At 38.4% G+C, this 6,446-nt stretch overlaps 1 protein-coding gene across 1 annotated transcript in view; it reads left to right on the top strand.

The window, feature by feature from the left end:
* galnt16 (UDP-N-acetyl-alpha-D-galactosamine:polypeptide N-acetylgalactosaminyltransferase 16) overlaps window positions 1-6,446 on the top strand; it is a 32,071-nt gene that overhangs the window by 15,323 nt on the left and 10,302 nt on the right. The window lies entirely within an intron of this gene.

Raw genomic sequence — 6,446 nt, 5'->3', positions numbered from 1 at the left:
TCATGCATGACGGTCACTACAGTGGACGCCTGAGAATCCACTGTAGAGGCTTATATGCAACACTGCCATCAAAACCTATTCTTATCATAGAAAATGACATTTTAATAGCTGTCCACTGTAGTGACCGTCATGCATGAAAGGGTTAATTTATACATATATTAATGGGAAAAAAACCCTTTTTCCACGGCACACCTATTGATTTCTCACGGCCCACTAGTGTGCCACGGCCCAGTGGTTGGGAGTCACTGAGCTACAGTAAGGTCTATGTTACATAACATGAATGTATGAGCTGTGATGCCATGAGTGGCCGTTATCTTCCAGGGATTCAGTTGCTGCAGCAGATCAATTTTTATTTGGTGGGAGAGCAGCCAAAAAATGTTTTTGGTTTAGGAAGTTTACACACACACACCCCTACATTAGAGACTATACACACACACACACACACTCACACACACCAGATTTGTAGGTGAAACACTAGGTTTGTGTGTGATGTAAGCGGCCATGGGATCTTTTTTTTTTTCTCCTTTTCAGGCTAGAATTTATTAGCTGCTCAGTAACACACTGGCATCTCGTGATGTCAAACAAACGCTCTCCTCATCCTGGTGACTTTTAACTCATTGTGGACGTGATGTCACTCTCTCTCTTTGTTGACTCTGCAGCAGAACTAATGATGCCGTGTTTCCCACTCTCTGACTTTTCCAGTTGATTCTGGGGAGTTTTTTTTTTTTTCAGATTTGTTTTCGCTCTAACTGTCGGAGTGGTCCGTGCCTCAGGTTGCATGTTGGGATTGTTTTTTTCTTTCAGCTTTTCACTACAAATTAAATCATGCAGGTCATCGGGGACATAGCCGTGACATGAATGTTTTGCAAATGTGAAGCAGGATGAAAATCAGAAACAGACGCTGGTTCTTATCGGAGGGGATTTTTGCTTCTGCCATTTTTAATCTCTCTGGGTTTTGTACGTGTTGGTCACTGTGTGAGGACGCACGGCTCTGTGCTTCTACACCGTACAGTACGTGCAGGCAGAGGCGTGTCAGAGGTGAGGATGATGACAGATGAGTCAGGTGTCAGCTGGTTCTACTCACAATCCCTTTGAAAGTATTTGTAGAATTAGCTCTCAACATGTTTCTGGACATAAAACCCAGTTTCTGCAAATCGTTTCTGGTCGTGACATTTCACAGTTACTTGAATATCTGCCGTCAATAGCTGTGAAGTCTGCCAAGAATCTTCTCATCGAGTGCCGTAATCAAGGGTGGAGCTGGCCAGCCTGAGTGATTATGGATTACATTAAACTAGAATCAGAAAAAACACACTAAATAACTGCAGTGTGGTCCTAGCATCTCCAATCCCAATACCACAAATTCTAGTAGTAAAAAAAAAAATTACATTTTCAAAATCAATTATAATAATGAAAAAACAATAAAAAACTTTTAAATTTCTTTTAACTTTTTTTTTTCAAAATTCCTCATGTGGGCCGGATTGAGACCCCAAGCGGGACGGTTTCGGCCCATAGGCCGTATGTTTGACACCACTGATTTAAATGTTTGTATCTGGTTAATCCCAGGGTAGCTGTGATTAATTAAGATTAATATTATTTAATTATATATAATAAATGATTAATCAGTATTCCTGAATAAAATAAAATAATATCAGATAGATGTGTGTGTTTCATTATTATTATGGTGGAAAAATGCTAATATTATTTAATGATATATGATAAATGATTAATCAGCTTTCCTGAATAGAATAAAATAATATCAGATAGATGTGTGCGTTTCATTATTATTATGGTGGAAAAATGTCAAGAAAATAATGAAAAAGTATTATGGATTTCAGTCATTACTGCTGTCTTGGCAGTTGCTTTCAGATCTTCAGTGAAGATTGTCCACCACAACATAAATCAGTCTACCGTCCCTCACAGTCGTCTCAGTCAGTTTGTCAACTGTTTATTTATTTACTGCCCTGCTCTCAGTGAGGCTGCTCTGACACAAGCTGAGCTCCTGACCTGAAACTGAAGCCTCCACAAACACGGTCTCGAGCTGCTTCAGTGAAACAAATTAGTTTTCCCACAGTGTGTGTAAATAACATTTGACTGTTTGAGAGAGGGTTAAAGGATATAGAGTAGGATTATTGGGTGTAAAGTGAGTGTCATCTTGGCCATTAGTTGACATTTTAATCTGATTAATTTCACTAATTAACACCTTTATTTTGACAGTCTTAATATTTATATAAGTGCAAAAAATCAAATAACTGTGGGAATACATTCCACAACGATCTAGAATCTAGATGTTGTCAGGATGGGGAGGGTCCAGACAATGAAAACATAGTCGGGGCACACTCCATGGGTTCCCTCTTGAAGAAGAACACATTCTCAGACTAGATTAAAACTTTCTCTTGATTTTTTAATTTTACAAAACAGTTTTAACTAGTTTTTGCACAGTCGTGGTTTGTCTAAAGTTTTACTGCCATGTTTAAAGCCCTAAAGGATCAACCAACTTGTCAGGAAATAAAAAAGAAAAACGTGTGAATTACAAGACACAACTGAGAGGAAAACACCACAGAAACCAGTGATAATTCACACTGGTCACAGTCGTATGTGTTTATGTTCATCTTAACTTTCTTCCATGAAAGTCAAGCTCCGATGAACCAGTGCACACTACAATTTCCCTGCCAACATACGTGCAACCTCAGCAGTTCTAGCCTAAAACTAAGACTTTTTTTTCAGAATTGTCAAATCCATCAAAACATTTGGCGGCGACATATTGGTGGATGTTACAGGGATTTGTCAGCTGGAGAAAATGAACATTATCTGGTTTGTTGGGCAGGATTTTACAGGCGTGAAACAGGATTGGCTGTTTGACAGGCGGCTCTTATTCATCGTGAAATTGTTGTTTTCACACTTCAGTTTGTGTGCACAGGCCCAGTGTGGTAATTACAGCTTCACTGGTGCTGCCGGGTGATCCCTCTGTCATTCTCTTTTCCTCGCTCTTTACCAAACTTTTAACTACCTCATGAATGTAGCTGCATGTTTGCTGACACCAGGGCTCTAACAGTAAATCATTCTGTCCAACACTCTGCCAAAAAACAAGTGGTTCCAAATGTTGAATTCAGTCTTGGAGGGAAAACCCTGTGAAGTGGAGGACAGATCAGTGGTTTGTTAACGGAGTTCACCACAACTACAACCAGCTCATTGTCTTTGAAACCCGAGGTTCGGGGGATTTTCTTCAAATGTGGTACAAATGTTCATTTGGAGGCCAAGGTTGAAATGATTAGTATCAGAGTGGTTTAAGATCATTAGATCTTACAGTGGATTAGCCCAGTGGTTCACAAAGTGGAGGACTGAGGCTTTGAGAGAGCGGGAGAGGGAATATCAGAAATTAAATCATTTAGAATTATATTAAAACTGAGAATTTTTTATAATTTCTCTTATAATGAAAATAGAAGGTAAACAGACCTTTTGTAGAAATTACAGTTTTTTTCACCGTTTAATTAGGGCTGTCAAACGTTTTAATTAATCAGATGGTAGCAGTGGATTAATCTCGATTAAATATGATTAATCATCGAGGTAAATCAACATTTTCACATTAGACAAAAACTTTTTCCCCTGTATGTTGCTAAAGAGAACAACAAATAAACAGCAGGTAAACGTATGGGTTTAAACTTATTTGTGACTAAATATAATTATTAGTATAGAAACATTACAGGAGAAATATGTAAAAATGTATAACTTAACGACAACTTTTAGAATGTATTTTCGTATTTTCGTACTATTCAACAATTATTACATTTGTTTAGCAAAATAAAATTGTAAACAGGTAAGCGCTAGCTAACTACAAGCTAACTTGAGGAGCAGAGCGGCTACACAGATATTGACAACAAGCCAAGCTGTTGCTGCTGTCACTCGAGGTGCGTTCAGGTACCATCGGGAACTTCAGTATCCTACGAATACAGCAGTTTATTTTTGTACAGATCAGGACAAATGTTTATAAAAAAAAGTAACATATATTTTTTTAATTTGTTCTTTTTTTCTTATTTTTCCTCTAACCTTCTAAGGCCCCCCCTCCCCGGAGCCCATTAAATCATTGATAAGCAGATGGACAGCCATGTTGAGCCTCAGTTTGAACTTACTGTGTACATGTGTGCACCACGTTCTCCCAGAGTTCCCTGTAGAAAGAGTTTAGTCAGGCTTTAAACACAGAACAGAGTGACAGCGGTCGTCACCACTGCATTAAATTCAAGCAAAATAAAAGAGAACAAAAAAGAGAGGAGCAAATATTAAGAGATCATGAGTGACATTCACGACTGAAGTGCAGCCTCTCTGAAATCACGCAGGACCATTAAAAGCCCCATTAAAAGTCTGCGGCCTGAAACGGTGGACAGCAGATCTGTTCAAATTGTTCCGTGGCAGAAGAGCTTCTCAGGTTTACACCGTCTAATATTTCAGTCTGTTTTAAACTCTAAATTAAAATAAAAAGTGAGCAAAAGATTTAGAATGATGAAACCAGAAGACGGACTGTTTTAAATAGAACAAGTTATTTTGGTGTGTCTTGGTGCTACGTGACTATAGAAACACACACACACACACACACACACACACTCTCTGCCTGGTCTGTCATTTGTATTCAAGCCTTGGCCTTGAGATAAATTCCGTTCTCAGTATCTAAGTTTATATCTGCCTTTTTATGATAACAATTATTCTGTTTAGAAATTCACATCTTGTTTTAATAAAGGATTTTATTTGTATGATCGGATTCTACTCCACTTCGACAGAGACGATTACAAGATTGAAAATGTAGCTAAAATAGTTAGCAAAAACAGCTAAATGTTAGCCAGTATATATAAAGTTGCAGACCAGATAAATTAAATATTATGGGGTTTTTTGTGAACTAAGAACAAATATACAGAAACGACTGTATCTGCATTTAACCAAGGGAAATTCTGGGGCTAACTAAAAACACCACAGCCCTGGGCTTTGAATTCTCAGATTAAAACCCAGTTTAAATATATATATATGTATATAAATATACATATATATACAGTATATCTATGTTTTTATGTATCACTTTCCTGTTGCAGTCATAGAGCCAGTGATGGGTAACATTTAACCCTGTATTTACTGAGTTCTGATTCCTAGGTTGTAAATAAATGTGACGTCATCTGTAAAGTGGTGTTGGGAGATGCATCGTGAAACCAGATCAGTAAACGGGATTGTTTTTAAAATAAATCATTCTAAAGAATACATTTTGTGGCTCAAACTTGAACCAACTTGAACTCTAACAGCTGACGTGAGAGTCAAATTCTTTGAATGTCTCATTCACATCCTGGGACCTCAGTCCTGACATGTCAGTGAAGCTAAAGGCTCCGTGTTTGTGTAGATCCTCATGTCACTACACTTATTTGTCATGTTTCTGGTACACGCCCCGCGGCTGGTCCTGCAAATCCCACATGTGATTGTTATTGGTCATGATCTCTGTCAAAGCCTTCGTGTGTTTAACTAACGTTCAGATCTGAATTTTAGATTGGGGCAAAGTGACTTATTAACATTGATCTTCTGTGTACTCCTCAGGGCATGGTCGACCATGTCTGCTACTGCAGGCTCCGCGAGATAATAAAATGTCTTTTTTTTTTTTTTTCAATTTGTTAGAAGAAAGTGAGCTCAACTATCAGACCATCTGACCAAACATCTGCTCTTGACTACACACTGATCCACTTTGACCCAGGACTTGGCTCCAGTTTTTAATACTGGCCTCCTCAGTGATGAATTTAACATCGCTGAGTTGCAGCGAACAACAGTTTTGGCACAAACACACAAACACACACACACACGAACACTATCTGTTAGAAACAGCAGTTTCTCTCCTCTGGTGTTTTTGTGACTTGTGCCTCAGGAGGCCGTTCATCCGTTTCTCATAATTTCACATTCTTCGTGAAGTGAAGTTTTGGGCTTGCTCAATTTCCCCAACAATCCTTGAGGGTTTTTTTGTTTGTTTTTGTTTGTTTTTTTGTGTTTGTTTTTATTCAAATTGTCTTATGAGAAAGCGTTTACATTTTGAAGCTATACGAAATGTTTCCAGGGTGTGTCTCTGGTAATGAGAACCACGAGATCCGTTAGTCACATCTTCCACAGGGAGGTGAATTCACAGACGGAGGCTCACACACTCCATACACACTCTTCCACATTCATCAGGATTCACTCTCGTGAATCTCACACTCGTTGTGTTTTATGTAAATTTGATGTGAAATGTCTGAGAAGGATTTTTTCCTCTGATCTTTCTCACTCAGACTGTACAATGTCACAGGTGAAGGATAAATAAAAATGAGTAAAATATGACTCTGGTTGGCAACAATAGCTAAAGATATGGCAAAAGTAGCTAAGGTTTGAGCTAAGTGTTAGCCAAATGTAGCATTTAGCTAAAGGTACCCAGAAGACAGGTCAGATTCTCATAC

This window comes from Cynoglossus semilaevis, chromosome 1, assembly GCF_000523025.1.
Source record: "Cynoglossus semilaevis isolate Cse_v1.0 chromosome 1, Cse_v1.0, whole genome shotgun sequence".
Classification (NCBI taxonomy): Eukaryota; Metazoa; Chordata; class Actinopteri; order Pleuronectiformes; family Cynoglossidae; genus Cynoglossus; species Cynoglossus semilaevis.
This window is presented reverse-complemented; position numbering and strand designations above follow the sequence as displayed.